This window comes from Olea europaea, chromosome 3 (genome assembly GCF_002742605.1).
Source record: "Olea europaea var. sylvestris chromosome 3, O_europaea_v1, whole genome shotgun sequence".
In the NCBI taxonomy this organism is placed as follows: Eukaryota; Viridiplantae; Streptophyta; class Magnoliopsida; order Lamiales; family Oleaceae; genus Olea; species Olea europaea.
Genome location: NC_036239.1, coordinates 9,140,136 through 9,162,541, shown reverse-complemented (window position 1 = coordinate 9,162,541; position 22,406 = coordinate 9,140,136).

Here is a 22,406-nt window from a genome sequence, read left to right as displayed (position 1 = left end):
GTAAAAAGATGCAACAAAATCAGCAGGAAAGAAACCCAAAGGTGTCCTCTAGAAAGAAACAAGTTAGCTCAGACAATTGAGGAAATTTATGGAATGGAAAACGTTCTTCAACATATTTGTAGTTTTAGTTATCTACTTATTTCGTCCCAAGAAATCAATGGAATCTGAAATTTTCTTCATTTGTTGCGCATATATCTCTCTTTTGCGCCGCAAATCTGATTGAATTATCTCCATCAAATCTTATACATGCTCCATCTTTGTCGTGCTGATTCAAACATTTCATCAAGCCAATTTCAGCTCCTGGCCTTTTCCGTTCCAATGCCTTAAGACTTGAGACCATGCATGGATCATATCTAAACTCAGTTTCAAGAAAGCTAGCACAACTGGCATGGAGATTGAAATCGCACAAAGAGAAATCTATAATTGAAGTTTGAGGAAATGGGAAACAATTTATTTTCAGTAAAATTCTTTTGACATTGTCAGCAATCCGAGTACAGATTGTAGCCAGTTTATGTTGAGAAAAATGTAGGAAAATCTGAAAACTTAATGAACTCTAAGGCACGAAAAAACGTTATCTTCTAAGAGATGTTTCTCCCCTATCCAACGAAGTTATGATTGGGGTATGATAGAAAATCTCTCTCAGAATACAATGGAGGTGTTTGATTCAAATTATGGAGGCGTTTGATTCAAATTATGACTCTTTGATCAAATCAAGAAGACACTCGAAAAAGAACTGATGATGCCAGGAGAAAGAGAGAAAAATATTTTTTTAATGTATTTTGCAAACGAGAATTCGCCTAGAATTTATAGAAATTGAGGCAGCCGTTTGAATAGGTGTGTCCCTTGAAATGAAGACCACATTTGTTGGAAATAACAGTCAAAACGAACAGATGCACCTATTGAAAGTCTTTTGAAAATAAAATTCTCTTTCGGGGGCGTTTCCCTCGAGCCCCCACGGGGGGCACTGCCCCCTCGACCCTCGCGACCTGACCGGGCAAAAAGCATTCGCAAAACAAAAAAAATAAATACATGCAAAATGATGAAAAATATCTAACAGTTTAATTTCTTGATTATAAAATTGCAACTAAACAAGGAATCAAGTATTTGTAGGGTGTTTAATAATTGCGAATTTTTCACATTATCTAATGCCCGTGTGAAGGAGCTTTTGTCAAAAATCACTTATTTTAAATTTTAATATGATGAAATATATATAATGATTGAGGGAATGCCAAACATAGAACTAGTTTGACACATAATAACTCAACTAGAAAAAAATCGACATGAAATTTGGATTATTCGGTAAGTACTACTGTTTTTGTGGATTTTTCAATACTCCACAACTTTGAAAATAAGACTAATTGAGATTAGTGTTCAAAAAAAAATTTCGAAAATGAAACCCTTACATATATATTCCATTATTGGATCGCTTAGATGCAGTCCAAATGGGCACCACAGTTGCAGGCCAAACTACTATAAACCCAACTTCCATTTGCTACCGAACAGTTATGATAAGTGTATTTTATACACTTATATAGATCTAAAAATATAGACATTTAATAGTTTTTTAAAGTAATTATATCCTAATTTATTGTATATATCATTTATTAGGTAAAACTCGATGGTTGGAAGTTAAATTAAAATAAAGAAGCTAAAAATGGCGAAGTACAGAGTTGAGGACCAAATTGCGAATCCAATGGTTGAATTGAACCATAAGAGATATTTTAAAGATTGATGTAAGTCAATTGAATGAAATTAGAAGTCAAAAGGAATGAAATATCATCAGAATATTACTGTAAATCGATTTCCAATCACATGATATATCTTCCAGATTTTTAGTCAAGGATTGCGACCAATTTTTGGCATAGTAAACGTCCGAATTAGAAAATATTTATCTAGAAGAAAATTGTAGCCGTTTTCGTTAGTTTTCCAACTCATTTTGAATCAACTCAATCGGATATCTAGAGACAAACTTATGATCAAAATACTGACTGCTATGCAGGGTCAAAATCTGCGCGCGAATGTAACTTTCTTTATTCGATTGGAACTCTTTTGAAAACCAATTTGGGCGTGATTTTTCACCAATTTTCAACCTCTACAGATACTGAACAGGAGAATACATGAAGGAGGATCTCGTACATATCTCATATACATAATATACTCCTATATTTGTCAATTATCATCATAAAATGAGAAGAATTCATTGTTTTTGTGAGAGAATTGAAGGGGATTGCAAGAATTCAATCAAGTGAAAATTCAAACTTGGTATTAGACAAAGAAGAGAGAGTGCAAGTGGAGATTCATTAAGAAACCATTGAAGAGATTCAAGATTTATCTTCATTTTCTCAATTTATCAAAAATTCTAGTTATGTCTTTCCACTTATATATGTTTTCTTATAATTTCAATATGTTAAGCTAGTTTTATACATTATTAGGATGAGATGAATCATTGTTATGATATTTTTAGCTTTTAATTAATTATTTTGACTTTAGTTTGATTTTATTTGTGGATGTTTATTATCATTTTTATTGTTATTTTTAATTGTTTGATCACCAATTGAATTGTTAGTGGATTTTATTGTTATCGAGAGGTACAATAGGATTTTAGCACAATATAATAAATATTGTAAGGTTCGATAGAGGATGGTAATATATTTCTATGCTTTATATGGTTTCAATAGGTGTTCTAGCACTTATTAATGCATTTGTTATGTTTGCATATTTCATCGAGAGATATGAGAATCACATGAGGGGAATAGATTTGATCATTATCGAGAGAGGCTTTCAATTAAATTAGGAACATTGACCAACATGAATGATTTCAAATTGCCAATTTAATCATTACACTAAAAATGAAATAACAAGGGAGATTCTACATCTTAACAATAACTCTTGCAAATTTGATATTCTTACATTGCTTTTAGGTTAGTTGATAGATTTAATAGTTTTTAATTACAACTTGATTTTGCTATTCACTTAAGGGTAGTGTTAGCTTTAACTTGATCAATTATATAGTCCTCGTGAGTTTGACACTCTACACACCATTTTATTACTTGTTCACGATCTTGTTCACTTGTGGGTAATCAAACGATCAACTTACATACGAAACACACAAAATTTCCACCTTCTACCTGTCAAGTACTAGAATATAATAGCGAAAGAGGATGATCATGATCTTCTCGGTGCTCAATTTCAGGCAAGGAAGCACATGCGACATGGAGATCAAATTTGCATGTTTTGCAATGGAAGGTAAATCCATGGCCAGAATTTCCACATGCATCACATCTGAATTCCCCTTCTCTATACGGTGGAGAGAAAGCGGTGCTTGGGGTACGATTTGTGGCAGACTTGACGGGGAAGATCGAAGCATGAATTGTGGAGGATAAATGTGCATTTTGGCTTTGTGCAAGCATAGGCTGAACCTTCTGTGACTTGTAGTTCGCAACCTGAGCAAATGGCTTCTTCTTCTTCATGTACTTTTGGAAGCTCTAAGGGGTGGCGATAGCTGAAATGGTTGACATACTGCTGCATCTCTTTGATCTTTTTTGTCCCATGGGATAGTACTAAAGATCAGAGCTATCCTAAATAAAGGATTATGCTATTTTGTCAAAAAATAAAATAAAATGGATAGATACAATGATAGATGAAGTAGTGGTAGAAAATTATTAGAATTGTGTTTTAAGAATAATGCTACTTTAACAGAAAAATCCCTCCAGATGCAGTGACCAAAGATGCGTGACGGGAGTTGATTGGATGGGATAGTTGACTGTGTTTAAAACAGTTTAATAATGAAAAGCCACGTGGCATTATGTCAACCATTATGTCAAATTTTCTATTCTTGTAGCATGATCCCGTGTTTGAAACAGTCTTATGATAAAATGTTATGTAACATTATATTAATTTTTTATCAAACTTTTTTATGCGAACCCCGTAGCAACGTCGACTACTAAACCCACAACGAGATTGACGAACCCAAGAAAGCCAAATTAATCCAAAGTTTAGGATTAACCCAAAAGAAAGTCGAACTAAAAATCCAAGAAGAATGACGCTTGAAAGACCCCTTGATCACGCAATCCAAGAATTAAATCCGGTTGTTTGAACGCCACAAATTAACAATTGATAAGTTCAAAATTATTCAATGAAGAACGATGAAGAGAAGATAATACGCCTCACTTTAATTCAATATCAATAATGTCAAAGGTTTTTTTACAATTGAATAAAAATTTCTATTTATACTAAACCCTAGAATAGAAGTCAAAAGGAAATATAATTCTAATAATCTAACAAATTCCTAAAATATTCGTCCAATATGGTAGGAGTTTGATTAAGAATGAAATTATAATAAAATAAGGAAAAACGCGAAAAAAAGGAAAATCGCGCCCAAAAATCAACCATGTTGTCGCATGGTTATAACTCGTGCGGCCGCATGGTAATAAAATTTCGGCCATTGAATTCTCGGCCTCATGTCGTGCGGTCGCACCATGCTGCCGCATGGTTATACGGCCTACTCTCTTCTTCGGCTGCTTGTAACGCATTGATCCATTTAGTTTCGGCCTTCGACCCGAACACGAAACTTGTCCCATTTTGAGTCCCGAACATGGTTCCATCAATAGTTTCTTGAACGAGCAATCCCATTGCTTGTTTCACTTGTTTTGCTCTCGATTGCGTCATCAGTCCACCCTCGATTATCAACGGGTCTCGTCTCGCACTTGCCTTCTTCTGGCTCGGCTCTTGGATCACATCATCCCCTCCCTCTTCAAAAGAATTCGTCCTCGAATCTGAACCTGCATCAAACAGAAAGAGATCGATACATTAAAAGTAGCCGAAATATTGTACTCACCTGGAAGGTCCAACTTGTAAGCATTGTCGTCTATCTTTTCAATCACTTGGAATGGACCAGCGCCCCTCAGTTGCAACTTAGACTTCCTTTGCTCTGAAAACCGCTCCTTCCTAAAGTGCACCCAAACCCAATCTCCTGACTCGAATGTCACGCGCTTCCTACCTTTGTTCGCCTGCGACACAACTAACTTACTTTTGTTTTCAATTTGCGCTTTTACCTTTTCATGGAGTGACTTGATCAATTCCGCCTTCTTTTTGCCATCTAAACTACCACGTTTATTCACAGGTAAAGGAATTAAATCCAAAGGAGTTAGTGGATTAAAACCATATACAATTTCAAATGGAGAATATGAGGTAGTAGAGTGAACAGCTTGATTGTATGCAAATTCAACAAATGGTAGACACTCCTCCCAACTCTTCAAATTTTTATTGATTACTGTGCATAACAATTGTGTCATAGTCCTATTCACTACCTCGGTCTGCCCATCTGTTTGTGGGTGACAAGTTGTGGAAAATAGTAACTTAGTGCCTAACTTACCCCACAAAACTCTCCAAAAGTGGCTCAAAAATTTGACATCCCGATCCGACACTATGCTTCTAGGAACCCCATGTAAACGCACAATCTCTTTAAAGAATAAGTCAGCAATATTCGTGACATCGTCAGTTTTGTGACATGGTATAAAATGTGTCATTTTGCTGAACCTATCTACAACCACAAAAATAAAATCCCAACCTCTCTTAGTCCTAGGTAAACCTAAAACAAAGTCTATCGAGATATCAACCCAAGGCTCACTAGGTGTAGGTAAAGGTCTGTACAAACCTTGTGGTAAAACCTTAGATTTAACCTTTTTACAACCTATGTATCGACTACAAATTTGCTCAACATTACTTTTCATCTTAGGCCAATAAAAATGCTCCTTCAATACATCTAAAGTCTTTTGAACCCCAAAGTGTCCATCAATCCACCACTATGTGCCTCCCTTACTAACAACTCCCGAATAGAACAATTAGGAACACATAACCTATTTTTTCGAAATAAATACCTCTCATGCCTAAAGAACCTATCAACCACTCCCTTAATGCATGACCAATAAATATCCAAAAAATCAACATCTTTTTCATACAATTCCTTAATATGTTCAAACCCAAGTAACTTAGAAACAAGAGTAGTAAGCAATACATACCTTCGCAACAATGCATCCGCCACCACATTTTCCTTACCTTGTTTATACCGTATGACGTATGAAAATGTCTCAATGAATTTCATCCACTGAGCATGCCTCTTGTTCAATTTACCTTGTCCCCGCAAGTGCTTTAGTGACTCATGATCGGTGTGTATTACGAACTCCTTCAGTCATAGATAATGTTGTCAAGTCTCCAAAACTTGAACAAGTGCATAAAGTTCTTTGTCATATATAGGATAATTTAAAGCAGCCCCACTCAATTTCTATCTAAAGCATGCAATAGGCCTCCGATCTTGCATTAAAACTGCTTCAATCCCTATTCCTGATGCATCACACTCAATCTCGATTTTTTTTTTATCAAAATTAGGTAATGCCAAAACAGGTGCTTCACACAATCTACCTTTAATAGTATTAAATGCAAGTTTCTGTTCATCACCCCAATGAAAACCTACACTCTTGTTAACTACTTCCATGAGTGGTGCGGTGATAGTGCTAAAATTTTTAACAAAACGCCTATAAAAACTAGCCAATCTATGAAAACTCCTAACTTCCGTTATGCTTTTAGGTGTCGACCAATCTCTAATAGCTTTTATCTTTTCATCGTCTACTTCTACCCCATTAGCACTAACCACAAATCCAAGAAATATAACTCTATCCATACAAAATGTGCATTTCTTAAGATTAGCATAGAGTTGTTCTTTCCTTAAAACAATTAGCACACATTTTAAATGTTCCAAATGCTCTCCTAGGTTTTTGCTATAGATTAAGATGTCGTCAAAATAAATTACAACAAATTTTCCTATAAAAGTACGTAAAACATAATTTATTAAACGCATAAAAGTGTTAGGTGTATTTGTGAGTCCAAACTGTAATGCTCCGAAAATTTTATTTAATTTATGATTAATCATTATTGTCTTGGCTTTGGGGAGGGGATTACGTGTCTTAGTTCAAGTATAAGGTTTGGGGGATTTAATTGTCTTGACTTCCACCTCATTTGATAGATCATGCACATGTATTTTAAGGGAGCAAAACTTGCCTTAGTGCTAGAATTTCATTCAACCTCCCATAATAAATATTACAGTTAATCAATAATTATAGAAAATTTTGGGGATCATTACCTAGAAATATCAATTTAATTTGCATATGCATGTGACTTGTAATATTTTTACATTTACGACTGGGTAGTTTGTAATTAACAATGCCCTTAAATATCTTCTTTCATATTAAGTAAATTTCTCACAAATTGCTAGACAAATGGTAAGACACGATTTGGGCCTCTGACAAATATTCTACATCCCCATCAAAGTTAATTATTTTGGGTACATAGTCCAATTAAGCTTATAATACATTATATAATTATTTATTTCATTTTTATATGATGTTATGTTATTATATGATAACCTGTCATTTTATGTAAATTGATGCAAACTTGATTATTCTTATATTAAATAGATTCTAATTAATTTAACTTGATTGATATCCAAACAAGGAGTTTTATAATTGGACTGATTAACGGAACTAATTGACGAGATTCTGTTGGTTATGTTGCATCTGTTATTTATTTGATATAATTATTTTACCGTGAATAATTATATTTTTACAGTTAAACGTATCTTGGACGAACGATCGACGTGCCTATTCATTTAATTACGATATGTTTATATAACTTTATTATAGTAGTTATATTTATATGTTATTACATGCTCACGATTCGTCTCGCTTTAGGATTCAACTTAGAAATCATATTAAAATATTGTCTCTTCTCAATACGTGTATTTTGTATCATTTAATGTAAAAATAGCATGTGGAGAACATTATAATCTTGTAATTGGTAAATACTAATTTAAAGTGTTAATCAAGTAAGTGGGGTAAATTTGGATGTTAAAAATTAATTAGCGTAAATTGTGCCTAATTATCTATAATCATTAGATTGAAAATGAAGACTTCTTACCTAGATTGACCACTGCCTTTTAAATGATTTAATAGTATAAAATGGGGCCTTGCTAAGTGATTAGCATCAATTATACTTATGAGACGTCATCAGTTTAAAATAATGTTTTCCTATGCATATTTACTTTTGCATTGGATTTCACTCACTTTGATCATCTACACGTTCACATCCTCACAGTATCCAAAATCTTGATTTTTTGCTTTGCAATCATCAATCAACTCATGATTTATCATAAAATATATTTTCGATAATTTTCTCGGCATACAGACTCGGCAACGGCGAAAGGTTTTGGGAATGTGAATTTCCTACTTCCAACAATTTTACTGTCAAAAGAGGTAGGATACTTTTATGTGCAAGTGATATGTCCTTTCAATATTATGATTTTCATGCGTGATTTATTTCATGAAATGCTTATTGACCTGTGGGTCCAATGAAATGAAATGAAATGTTTGACCTGCGGGTCTCAAAGAAATGAAATGAAATGTGAGATCGCTTTCGGATCTCCTTAAATGTACTAGAGCTTTCGACTGATCACCGATTGCTCTTGATGAAATGATGGTATGAAATGTTATGAATTTACGTTTTAAAAGTTATCATATTGTTCGGACGCACGTATCCTACTGAGTGTAATTACTTACTCCTTTAATTTCAACATTTCAGATCAGTAGGGTCGAAGTGGAGGTGGCTGAGCGATGCGCGGGTTGCTAAGTAAAGAAATTGTTTTTCAAGAAATCATTCAAAAACAATTTCGTTAGGCTATTTTGTGTCTCTCTTCAACAGCCTTTAAATTTACTAGTTGGTTGTGTATAAAAACATGTTATTTGATTTGTTTGTTAATTGCGTATATTTCCATGATTTAAATTTAATTTATGAATGTTATAGTATCTTGTTTATTTAAGAATTTTATTCTTACCGTTTGGTATTTAAAATAAATAAAAGTAAGTTTTTGGTAACGGCCCATACCTATTTTATAATAAAATTTGGGGCGTTACACAAACGGCATAACCAACTATTCATATAAACCATATTTAGTTTTAAAAGCCGTTTTTCATTCATCACCCTCCCGCATACGAATTTGATGATACTCGCTTTTTAAATCAATTTTAGAAAATATGCAAGCACCATATAATTCATCAAGCATGTCATCTAACCTAGGTATAGGGTGTTGATACTTTACCGTTATGTTGTTGATAGCCCTACAATCCACGCACATTCGCCATGTTCCATCCTTTTTTGGCACAAGCAAAATCGGTACTGCACAAGGACTCATGCTTTCCCTCACGTATCCTTTGCTCATTAACTCCTCCACTTGCCTTTGAAGCTCCTTAGTCTCCTCGGGATTACTTCGATAAGCTGGTCGATTTGGAATGACAACTCCTGGTATGAAGTTAATTTGATGTTCAATGCCTCGAATAGGCGGCAATCCGCTTGGTGCATCCTCCGGAAATACATCGTCGAATCCCTGCAACAAAGACTTAGCCAAACTAGGGAGGGGTGGGTCAGTTTCCTCAAAATTGAGGAGTGATTCCTTATAAACGAACAAGATCATCTCTCTTCTCTCAACTACCGCCCTCCTCAAATCACTCTTTTTTGCAAAGAAATACACTCGTGTTTTCTCTCTTCTCTCGGGGCACTCTTTTTCTTTTCTCTCTTGTGATTGCTCTATCTTTTTCTCTCTAATGGCTATCTCAACATTTTCTCTTTTTTTCTCCAACTCACTATTTGCTCTCATTTTTTCTAACTCTTTTGCCCTCCTCTCTTCCTCACTTCTCAATTTTAATTGGTCTTTATAGACTTGCGCCGGTGTTAATGGCACAAGAGTAATGGTCCTTCCATCCTTAATGAAACTATATCGATTTTTGTACCCATAATGCATAGCCTTCCTATCGTATTGCCATGGTCGCCCCAATAAAATATGTCCCGTTTGCATTGGCACCACATCACACACTAACTCATCCTTATAACTCTCAATTGACAAATTAATTAACACTCTTCGATTCACCCTTACCTCGCCACTTTCATTCAACCATTACAATTTATAAGGTCTCGGGTGTTTCAACAATGTTAAACCCAACTTTTCTACAAGAGATACGCTAGTTACATTAGTGCAACTACCACCATCAATTATAACACTACATACCGTATTGTTGACATGGCATCGAGTGTGGAAAATGTTCTCCCTTTGCAACTCCAAGTTATCTGCTTTAACGTGAGTAGTAAGAGCTCGTCTCGTGACTAGTAGATCCCCAACTGGCCCTTCAACTTTTTCTTCTTCACTAACATCTTCTAACGCCAACATGTCATCAAACTCGCCATCACTATCGCTCACTATTTCTCCATTATCCTTCAACACCATCACCCGTTTGTTAGGGCATTGAGAAGCAATATGCCCTGTTCCCAAACACCTAAAGCATTTGATGTCCCGATTGCGCGACTGTTGTGCCTCCGGTTTTGATACTGGTTTGCTAGCTTTTTGATCCTTACCCTTTTGCCAATCACTTTTACCTCTAGGTGCAGCCCCCTTTTTGTTATTGTCATCCTACTTCGATTTCCATGTTGAGTTAGAATTCGAAGTACCCAACAGTTGCCTAGACGTCCCCTTCCTCTGCAATTGCCTCTCGACCTTCATTGCCACATGTAACATGTCCTAGATTTCTACATAGTGTTGTAACTCTACAATGTTTGCAATATCCCGATTTAACTCATTCAAGAACCGTGCCATGGTAGCTTCCCGATCTTCCTCCACATTAGCCCGAATCATAAGAATTTCCATGTCTTTGTGATAATCCTCAACGCTTTTCGATCCTTGGTACAAACCTTGCAATTTTTGATGGATTTCCCTATAATAGTGACTCGGAACTAACCTCCTCCTCATCAACATCTTCAACTCATCCTAAGTGCTAATTGGCCTTTCCTGACCCCTACGCCGTGATGTAAATACTTGATCCCACCAAGATATCGCATGATCCACGAATTCAAGCACCGCCAATTTTACCTTTTTCTCCTCCGAATAATTATAGCACTCAAAAATCATCTCAACCTTCCTTTCCCAATCTAAATATGCTTCCAGATCTGTTCTCCCCTTAAATTGCGGAATAGTCATTTGAATACTCCCCAAATTTCCATCTGCTTCATCTCCCAAGTTATTTCTACCCCGTCTTTCCATCCTATCGCCCCTATGCCTCACTCGACCCATATCAATGTCATTTTCATCAAAATCATCCTCATCACTACAATATTCATCCCGCCTTCCTTTCCTAGATTCACGCCTACCCGGCCCCCTAGCATTAGACATCTCTACTTGTTCCCGGCTAAGATTAGCGATTGTGGTACCTATTTGCAACATCCATTCCCCTTGCTTATCCACCTTCTCCCTAACATCACCTAGTACCCATTCAAACCTTCGTATCATGTCCTCCGATGCATTGTTGTCTTGCCGTTTCTGCTTGAGTTAGAACCTTCCCTTTCCGACATCATGTCACACAAATTTATATGCCTCACAAATATATCACTCGAAAACACTCAATATGGCTTTTTCCCTCTATTAAACTCACCACTCGGCCTCTTACCACTCAAAGTCTCCCTCCAAACACTTCAAAGAACCAAGTGAACTAAATCAAGTGTTTTACCGGAATTCAACAAACCGAATAATAACCCAGAACCACGAAACTCAAGGAATTGAATTAGGTGGAATAGATGATTATTTTTGACAAGAATATGTGAACAGACTCAATAATAAAGTGAAGAATTGACACAATGAAATAGCCAAAATCTCACAATTCGAGAGTTGTTTTTGTGTTGGTAGTAAAAACAAGAAATAATAATATCAATATTTTTTTTTATTTTTTTTATTTTTTGGTGTACTGTACGGATGAACAGTAACCGCACGATGAACAGTAAAAAAAATTTTTACCCTTTTTTTTTGGACCTTTTGTAAAGAAATACGATTAAACTACCAAAAACTCAATGAATTGAAATTGACGATAATTTAACAACAAAAGAATGACTCAAACGACACGAGGAATGACAATAGAAATTGGGAAAAAATGAAGAAATCAAGAAAGGACTTAACAAGTAACGAAAAGATATAACCTTCAATTAATTTGGAGCCTTGCTCTAATACCAACTGATGCGAATCCCGTAGCAACGTTGACTACGAAATCCACAATGAGATTGGCGAACCCAAAAAAGCCAAATTAATCCAAAGTTTAGGATTAACCCAAAAGAAAGTCGAACCAAAAAATTCAACAAGAACGACGCTTGAAAGACCCCTTGATCCGCAATTCAAGAATTAAATCCGGTTGGTTGAATGCCACAAGTTAACACTCGATAAGTTTGAAATTGTTCAATGAAAAATGATGAAGAGAAGACAATACGCCTCACTTTAATTCAATATCAATAATGTCAAAGGTTCTTTTACAATTGAATGAAAATTTCTATTTATACTAAACCCTATAATAGAAGTCAAAAGGAAATATAATTCTAATAATCTAACAAATTCCTAAAATATTCGTCCAATATGGTAGGAGTTTGATTAAGAATGAAATTATAGTAAAATAAGGAAAAACGCGGAAAAAAGGAAAATCGCGCCCAGAAATCAACCATGCTATCGCATGGTTATAACTCGTGCGGCCGCATGGTAATAAAATTTCGGCCATTGAATTCTCGGCCTCATGTCGTGCGGTCGTACCATGCTGCTGCATGGTTATACGACCCACTCTCTTCTTTGGCTGCTTGTAACGCATTGATCCATTTAGTTTCGCCCTTCGACCCGAACACAAAACTTGTCCCATTTTGAGTCCCGAACATGGTTCCATCAATAGTTTCTTGAACGAGCAATCTCATCGCTTATTTTACTTGTTTTTCTCTCGATCGCGTCATCGGTCCCCCTTCGATTATCAACGGGTCTCGTCTCGCACTTGCCTTCTTCTGGCTCGGCTCTTGGATCACATCATCCCCTCCCTCTTCAAAAGGATTCGTCCTCGAATCTGAACCTGCATCAAACAGAAAGAGATCAGATTCATTAAAAGTAGCCGAAACATTGTACTCACTTGGAAGGTCCAACTTGTAAGCATTGTCGTTTATCTTTTCAATCACTTGGAATGGACCAGCGCCCCTCGGTTGCAACTTGGACTTCCTTTGCTCCGAAAACCGCTCCTTCCTAAAGTGCACCCAAACCCAATCTCTTGACTCAAATGTCACGCGCTTCCTACCTTTGTTCGCCTGCGATGCAACCAACTTACTTTTGTTTTCAATTTGCGCTTTTACCTTTTCATGGAGTGACTTGATCAATTCCGCCTTCTTTTTGCCATCTAAACTACCACGTTCATTCACAGGTAAAGGAATTAAATCCAAAGGAGTTAGTGGATTAAAATCATATATAATTTCAAATGGAGAATATGACGCAGTAGAGTGAACAGCTTGATTGTAAGCAAATTCAACAAATGGTAGACACTCCTCCCAACTCTTCAAATTTTTATTGATTACTGTGCGTAACAATTGTGTCATAGTCCTATTCACTACCTCGAACTGCCCATCTGTTTGTGGGTGACAAGTTGTGGAAAATAGTAACTTAGTGCCTAACTTACCCCACAAAACTCTCCAAAAGTGGTTCAAAAATTTGACATCCCGATCCGACACTATGCTTCTAGAAACCCCATGTAAACGCACAATCTCTTTAAAGAATAAGTCAGCAATGTTCGTGACATCGTTAGTTTTGTGACATGGTATAAAATGTGTCATTTTGCCGAACCTATCTACAACCACAAAAATAGAATCCCAACCTCTCTTAATCCTAGGTAAACCTAAAACAAAGTCCATCGAGATGTCAACCTAAGGCTCACTAGGTGTAGGTAAAGGTGTGTACAAACCTTGTGGTAAAACCTTAGATTTAGCCTTTTTACAATTTATGTATCGACTACAAATTCGCTCAACATCACTTTTCATCTTAGGCCAATAAAAATGCTCCTTCAATACATCTAAAATCTTTTGAACCCTAAAGTGTCCCATCAATCCACCACTAAGTGCCTCCTTTACTAACAACTCCCGAATAGAGCAATTAAGAACACATAACCTATTTTTCAAAAAATAAATACCCCTCATGCCTAAAGAACTTATCAACCACTCCCTTAATGCATGACAATTAAATATCCGAAAAATCAACATCTTTTTCATACAATTCCTTAATATGTTCAAACCCAAGTAACTTAGAAACAAGAGTAGTTAGCAATACATACATTCGCGACAACGCATCCGCTACCACATTTTCCTTAGACTTGTTGGGTTTTTGATACCCAATAAATCCCGGGTTATGATGTTAACGTGGGTTAATATTATTTCATAAGCATATCCTGGTGAATGAAATAAGTCCAACAACCAAGTCCATGAGCTACACCCGGCCCAATTGTATTCCTTATGGATGGCTTGAATTTTGGCCCGTTTACCCCTTTAATGGCCTAACTTAAAGCCTAACCCTAGAGTATAGATTTGGCTATAACCCTAGCCACTTTCATATGATGATTGTGTGATTTTGAGAGAAGGAACAAGAGAATCCCGGTTGCCCCCTTTTGTGTGTGAAAAAAGGTGTCCAGAAGTGTCCAGAATGCTTGTATAACGTGTGCAATTGGTGGTTCTTTCATAGTATACCTTTGTGGTGTCTTCTGTTAGCCTTTGTGGCCATAAATTATCATCCTTTCTTGTCCTACGTGGGTAAGATTGAATAGCAACCAAGGTAAATCAATTGGTTGTGGTTTGGAGCCGATTGGATTGAACCCGAAAATCACCGATTTGAAGATCTTTCAAGAGAGCTTCCGCAACAATTGGTATCAGAGCTTCAAGGTAAAGGTTTTGGCTTGTGAAATCTACCAGAAATCATCCAAAAAATCGATAGAAATGCAGCAGAAATCAGATCGAAGAAGCTGTCCAAAAACTGTCAAAATCAGTCTCTATAAACAATAACTTCTTTGAACTTTAATATCTTGGGTATAACTTATTCAAATTAACTTTTTCTCGAACCTAATATACATAATTAATTACGAGCTATATAATGAGCTCAATATAGCTATATTTGTTGTTACTCTATCAATATTTAAATATTTGACCCATATACGAATTTAAAATTTATTTTATTTTGTAACAACCCACATTTTTAAGATTTGAGCCGTTACCAAAATCATTTATTTTAATAGTGAAGTACATGAAATTAAAAAATATGTACTAATTTATAGGAGAATCTCATAACTAAAATAAAATACATCCAAATTAACACAAAAATAACGTATATCACATTTATTAACAAGAAAATAAAATGTTGGAATAAAAAAGTTTTTCCAATTTACACTGGATTTAATAATTTAATTCCAAATATCTTAGCAACAACAGCTGCATCTCATCGCCTGCCAACCAACGACCCATTCAAACATGTAAGAGTAGGGAAAATGATGAGTATATGAGAATACTCAGTAGGACACGAATTACAGCGCAATCCCGAATAAAAGTATTTAGATCATGCGTCAGAAATATCATACTGTAATATCATATCATAAAAATCGGTAGAGCTCAATATATATCACATCTTTGGTACCGAATGACCATATCTTATTATATAATAATCATATCATATCATAACTTTCATAAGCATAATATTCATCAACATGAAGAAATAAATTTAAACGGGACTAATCACTTGCTCCTCGAAATCCTACCTTGATTGATGAAAAGGATTTAAATAATTTTCACGTTCCACAATTTTTCCTCTGTTGCGATCGTGTGTTTACACGTGATTGATATAGTAAAATATATCATAATTCTTTTGGGACAGTAATCATTCATTGAACCTTATGAGTTGTCCATTTAACCAAACCTCTCATATCTTATACTCCCATATATATATATATATATAGAAAAAGTGTGAATATACACACGTAACATGCTAGGTGGCCAAACATTTGAAATTAAAAGTAACCAAATTAATTTATAATAAACGATAACTTCTTTGAACTTTAATATCTTGGATCTAACTTATTCAAATTAACTTTTTCTCGAGCATAATATACATAATTAATTACGAGCCATATAACGAGCCCAAATAGATATATTTATCGTTACTCTATCAATATTTAAATATTTGACCCATATACGAATTTAAAAACCCATTTCATTTTAGTCTTCATTTTTTTTTCAAAATATAAAAATGTAACATATAAAAATAAATAGATTTTTAATTTAAAATTTTCAAGACGTTACAATAAATGTCTCAACCAAGGTTGCCACATACTAAAGCACTTCATCATCTCCCAAGATATTTGAAAGGTAGCCTTAGTGGTCTCGATCTCCTCTTTCCTTTGCAAAAAACTGTTTGGTTCTGGTTTATCCATCAATCTTTAGGCATTTTCTGATGCAGAATGGGGATCTTGTATTGATACAGGAAAATCTACCACCGGTTTTTGCATTTTTCTTGGTGATTCCATGGTCTCTTGGAAATCTAGAAGACAACCCACAATCTCTCATTCATCAGCGGAAGCAAAATACAGAGCCCTTGCAACCACAATTAGTGTGATAATTTGAATCAATCAATTGCTGATGGATTTTCAGGTTGTTGTTGCATCCATAGACGTTCTTTATTATGAAAATCATGCTACGATTTAGATTGCAACCGATCTTGTCTTTCATGAGCGAATCAAGCATATTAAAATCGACTACCATTTCATTCGCGAAAAGATTACAGCTAGGCCAATTAAGCTTCTTCCGGCTCGATCACAACACGAACTTGTTGATGCTATTACTAAACCTTTACTTGCATCTATTCCTAATCCTTTGTCATCCAAGATGTGCATAAGGAATATTTACAGCACATCTTGATGGGAAGTATTAAAACTAATGTTTATATGCAATTCATTTAGCTACTTTTGTATATAGTTAGGAAGTTAGTTTTACTATCTAGAAGTTGTTGGAAATTCTGCTGGTGGAATGATACCGGGTTTTCTCATACCGGTTTATAATATTAGCTAATTACACAATAAACTAAATTATCATAAATCACAATATATTAATATAATTTAGAACTAAATTATATTAAGTTACGTAAAACACATTAATTTAATAAATCTAAACAGGAAAGCTGAAAATTAACAGAAATTTCAGAGAACAAAAAAAAAATTAACTACATGCTTATAACTTCATATAAACTTTTAACCCGAGGCCTGTGTAAACACAGTGTCCTTAAAACAGATTCGCCCTCTCACCGTACGTGCTTGAGTTTTAATTCGAGCGTCTGTTTTCCAGGATATAACGGTATATAGTAGTATAGTAGAATCTGAGCACCGCAGATACTACTGTGGCGAACTGATCTAGTATTTGAACAATATCACCATAAGAAAAAGACCTTGCTGGACAAGGAATGCAGAAAAGAAAAAACTGTGTATGCAGAAATGTAGGTGAGATTTTCGAGTGTGTTAGATTGCTGGAGAATGAGCCTTTTTATAGGCATACTGCTCATTAACATCGTGACCATTGTGAGTCCATTGGAGTTACTACCCATTAACACTGTGACAATTGGGAGTCCATTGGAATTTTTGCAGTTTCAGAAACTCAAAAGTCATTGGAGAAAGAAAAAAATTGCAAAACGTGGGCTCTCCGAAGGGGCGAATTTTGCCTTGTTCGGTCCAATATTTGTGTGCACAGGTTGTGTCCGCACCCAAGTTCAAGGTCCGAAGGCTATTTCGATCCGAGATTTGCACCCCCTGCCCGCGCACGTGGAGAGAGCCTCTATGCTATACATGTTTACACCATTCTAAAGTGTAGGCATATATAAAGTGGTTCATACTTTCTTCATTTTCCTATGTGGGACAAATGTCACTTTTCCCACATAAACCATCTTCCAATGGCTAACTTTGAGCTCCAATTTCTCATTCATCCGTTACTCAATTTTGGCAAGTAAATATATGGTTTCGATGCTCTCATGGAGGAGAACACAGATCAACTTTGATCTTCCAAATCAGACCAACGGGTTCCACTCAAACTTATGCCAAAAGTGACCCATTTACTCATTTTTCCAACAATCCCCCACATGAATGAAAATTGGGAGTGACACGAGAGACTTGGTGATAAAGTTCAATGGTTGAAACTTGCACACGATAGGTAGGTATTACCCTTTGAACCTTCCTTTGTGAAAGTATATTTATTTTACTAGCTGACCAGTAGACGCGTTGTCCTTGAACTGTTCTGCCGTTTGTGTAAACGATGACATACTCCACACAGGATTCTTCCTAACACAATTCAGTTCTCATTATTATGTTCATTTTGGTCATGAACATACGCCTGGTTCTGTGAGAGTTTCTAAGAATTGAGCCCCACACAATTCTCTTAGAAGCGGCCCCACTTCTTTCTCACTAGGTGATTTCTTATTACAAGTAACCCGCATTACTTGGCTCGATTTATGATGCATAAGAATCATTAAAAGCCTACTGTTTATCCTTTATCCTTACGAGCATCACTATTATATCATAGGAATGGACATGAGGTAACATCCCCCACAGTGATTCAATCAAGTTTTTACAATTAGGTTGTCCCTTTGAACCTAGATCTTGGGATCTCCAGTCAATTAGGTTAGGTTTTCTTTGTATTGACTTATTCATCCTAGGGCTTAAGTCTCATTCCTCTAGATGATTTCCCAACTAACTCTCTATTTAACCCTTTGGTTAGCGGATCCGCAATGTTCTCTTTTGACCTTACATAGTCAATAGTGATAACTCCAGTTGAGAGTAGTTGTCTTATGGTATTGTGTTTACGACGTATATGTCTAGACTTACCATTGTACATGTTACCCTGTGCCATTCCTATTGCTGATTGACTGTCACAATATATACAAATTGCTGGCACAAGTTTTGACCATCTTGGAATATTCTCTAAGAAGTTGTGCAACCATTCGGCCTCTTCACCGCATTTATCTAGAGCTATAAACTCAGATTCCATTGTAGATCTGGCTATAGCCATTTGCTTAGAGGATTTCCACGATATGACAGCACCTCCCAATGTGAATACAAATCCACTGGTGGACCTTGAGTCTTTTATATCAGATATCCAATTAGCATCACTGTATCCTTCAATGACTACTGGATATCTGGTATAGTGTAGTCCAAAATTACGAGTATATCTAAGGTACCTCAGTAATCTTATTATTCCTCTCCATTGATCAGCTTTTGAATTACTCGTGCATCTACTCAGTTTACTAACTGTGTAGGCTATGTCTAGTCTTGTACAACTCATCAAGTACATCGGACTTCCAATAATTCTCGAGTATTCCACTTGAGAGATACTTTCACCTTTATTTTTGGATAGATACTGACTTGTATCTATCGGCGTTTTAGCTATCCCGGAATCATCCTTACTAAACTTTTCTAAAATTTTGTCCACATATTGTGACTGGCTTAAAATGATCTCATCTGATGTTCGTGAAATTTTAATTCCAAGTATAACGTCAGCTAATCCCATATCTTTTATGTCAAATCTCGAATTTAACAGATTTTTAGTGGATTTAACCATCTTATCGTTACTACCAACAATAAGCATGTCATCAACATAAAGACATAAAATGACATAACCATTTTCAGTGTCTTTAACATAAACACATTTGTCACACTCATTGATTTTAAATCCACATTCCATCATGACTTTGTCAAAATTTTCGTACCATTATTTTGGAGCTTGTTTCAAGCCATACAATTACTTCACCAATTTGCAGACTTTCTTTTCCTGTCCTAGTGATGAAAACCTCTCAGGTTTTTCCATATAGATTTCTTCATCTAAATCTCCATTCAAAAATGTAGTTTTAACATCCATTTGATGTACTTCAAGATTTCGTAGAGCGGCGATTGCAAGTATGATCCTAATAGATGTTATTCTTGTCACTGGAGAATATGTATCAAAGTAATCAAGGTCTTCCCATTGTCTGTAACCTTTTATTACGAATTTGGCCTTGTACTTCTCGATAGTTCCATCTGCTTTCATTTTCTTTTTGAAAATCCATTTATAGCCTAGTGGTTTACTTCTTGAAGGAAGATCTACTAGCTCTCATGTATGATTTTGCAATATAGAATCTATTTAACTTTTAATGGCACCCATTGAGGTCCTTCCAATGAGTTCATAGTTTCTTAATAGCTTTGAGGTTCACTTTCTAGCATATAGGTCAGAAAATCAGGACCATAAGATTTTTCCGTCCTTTCCCTTTTGCCACGTCTTGATTCAACCTCAATTTCCTCTTCTAACTCTTAGTCTTAACAATTTTCAGCCATAGTCTCATATGTCCATTTAGAAGAGCTTGCTTCCTCTTTAGACTTGTATGGAAATATATGTTCAAAGAATGAACCGTTTCTTGATTCCATTATTGTGTTTTTATGTATCTCTGGGATTTTAGAATCATACACAAGAAATCGATAAGCATTACTATTATGTGCATACCCAATGAAGATGCAATCTACAGTTTTTGGGCCTATCTTTACCTTCTTTGGTGTTGGGACAGCCACTTTAGCAAGATACCCCACACTCGTAAGTATTTATAGGAAGATTTTCTTCCTTTCCATAATTTATAAGAAGTCTTTTCCGTTTTCTTCCGGGGCACCTTATTTAAAAGGTAATTTGCTGATAACACAGCTTCTCCCCACATGTTCTGAGGTAACCCAAAACTTACTAGCATTACATTCATCATTTCCTTTAACTTACGATTTTTACGTTCAGTAACACCATTTTGTTGCGGTGAGTAAGGTGCAGTGGTTTCATGTATGATTTCGTGTTGCGCACAGAATTCAGCAAACGGTGCTTCATACTCACCACCTTGATCGCTTCTCAACACCTTAACTTTCTTATTGAGTTGCGTTTCAACTTCATTCTTATAGAGAATAAATTTCTCTATAGCTTTTGAGCAAATACACATAACAGTATTTAGTGCTATCGTCGACAAAAGTAATGAAATGCTTGTTGCCTCTTCTTGTTTATACAAATTTTAAATCACATATGTCACTGTGAATTAAATCAAGTGGTTCTGTGTTTCGTTCAATTGATTTAAAGGATGACCTTGTCAATTTTACCTCAACACAAGTTTCACGCTTATGTTTGGAATCAATGTGGAACTCGGGTATACAATTCAAGTTAACTAGTCTATGTAAAGTATCATAGTTAACATGTCCTAGTCTACCATGTCATAGATTGGAAGACTCAAGCAAGTAAGTAGAAGAGTTTACTTTATTCATTTTTGGTTTAACAACCATTACATTCAATTTGAACATACCGTCGAAAATATAACCTTTTCCAACAAACATTCCACTCTTAGACAAAATAACTTTATCTGACTCAAATACAATGCGAAATCCATGCTTATTCAAAAGCGACCCGGACATTAGGTTCTTGCAAATTTTTGGCACATACAGCACATTGTTAAGAGTCAGCTCTTTTCTCGAGGTCATCTTCAAACCAACCTTTCCTCGATCCTTGATTACAGAAGTTGCTAAATTTTCCATGAACAACTTCTCTCAATTCTCAATTGCTTCGAATGTAGCAAATAACTCTTTATAAGAGCACACGTGTCTCGTAGCACCGGTGTTAAATCCATCATTCTTTTGGGTTTAAACCCACCATGTTCACTTCAGAAATTACGGCTGCGAGATTGATTTCAGACACATCATGTGTCATATAGTCAACCATATTTGCTTCTTTCTTCTTCTTCTTTGGCAATCTGCACTCCGAAGACTTGTGGCCTACTTTGTCATAATTGAAGCATTTTCCTTGAAATTTCTCTTAGAAATTCCACCTTTCGGTCCTAGCTTTGTTCCTTTGCCATTGGATGGCCCAAACTTGTTTTTGTGGGTCTTACTACTTTGACCATACTCTACAACATTGGCTTTAGCCACACCAGGATTGAACCACTTCTTTTCGAAACTTTTATTATCTTCTTCAATTTGAAGTCTAACAATTAGTTCTTCAACGTTCATTTCCTTTCGTTTGTATTTCAGATAATTCTTGAAATCTTTCCACGCGGGGGGCAATTTTTTAATAATTGCAGCCACTTGAAAAGTTTCACTCAAACTCATCCCTTCGGTATGAATCTCGTGAAGAATCACTTAGAATTCTTGCACTTGACTGATAACTATTTTGGAGTCTACCATCTTATAGTCTAGGAACCTGCCGACAATGAACTTTTTAGCTCCAGCATCCTCAGTTTTATATTTCCGGTCCAAAGACTCCCACAACTCCTTAGCAGTCTTCATAATACTATACACATTGTATAGCGAATCTGCTAAGTTGTTCATAATATAGTTTCGGCACAAGAAGTTCGAATGCTTCCACGCATCAAGTACACTAACTGCTTGTACATCTCCTTCACCCTCATTGAGTTTTGGAGCAGTCTCAGTCAAGAATCTCGCAAGATTCAAGGTGGTCAGATA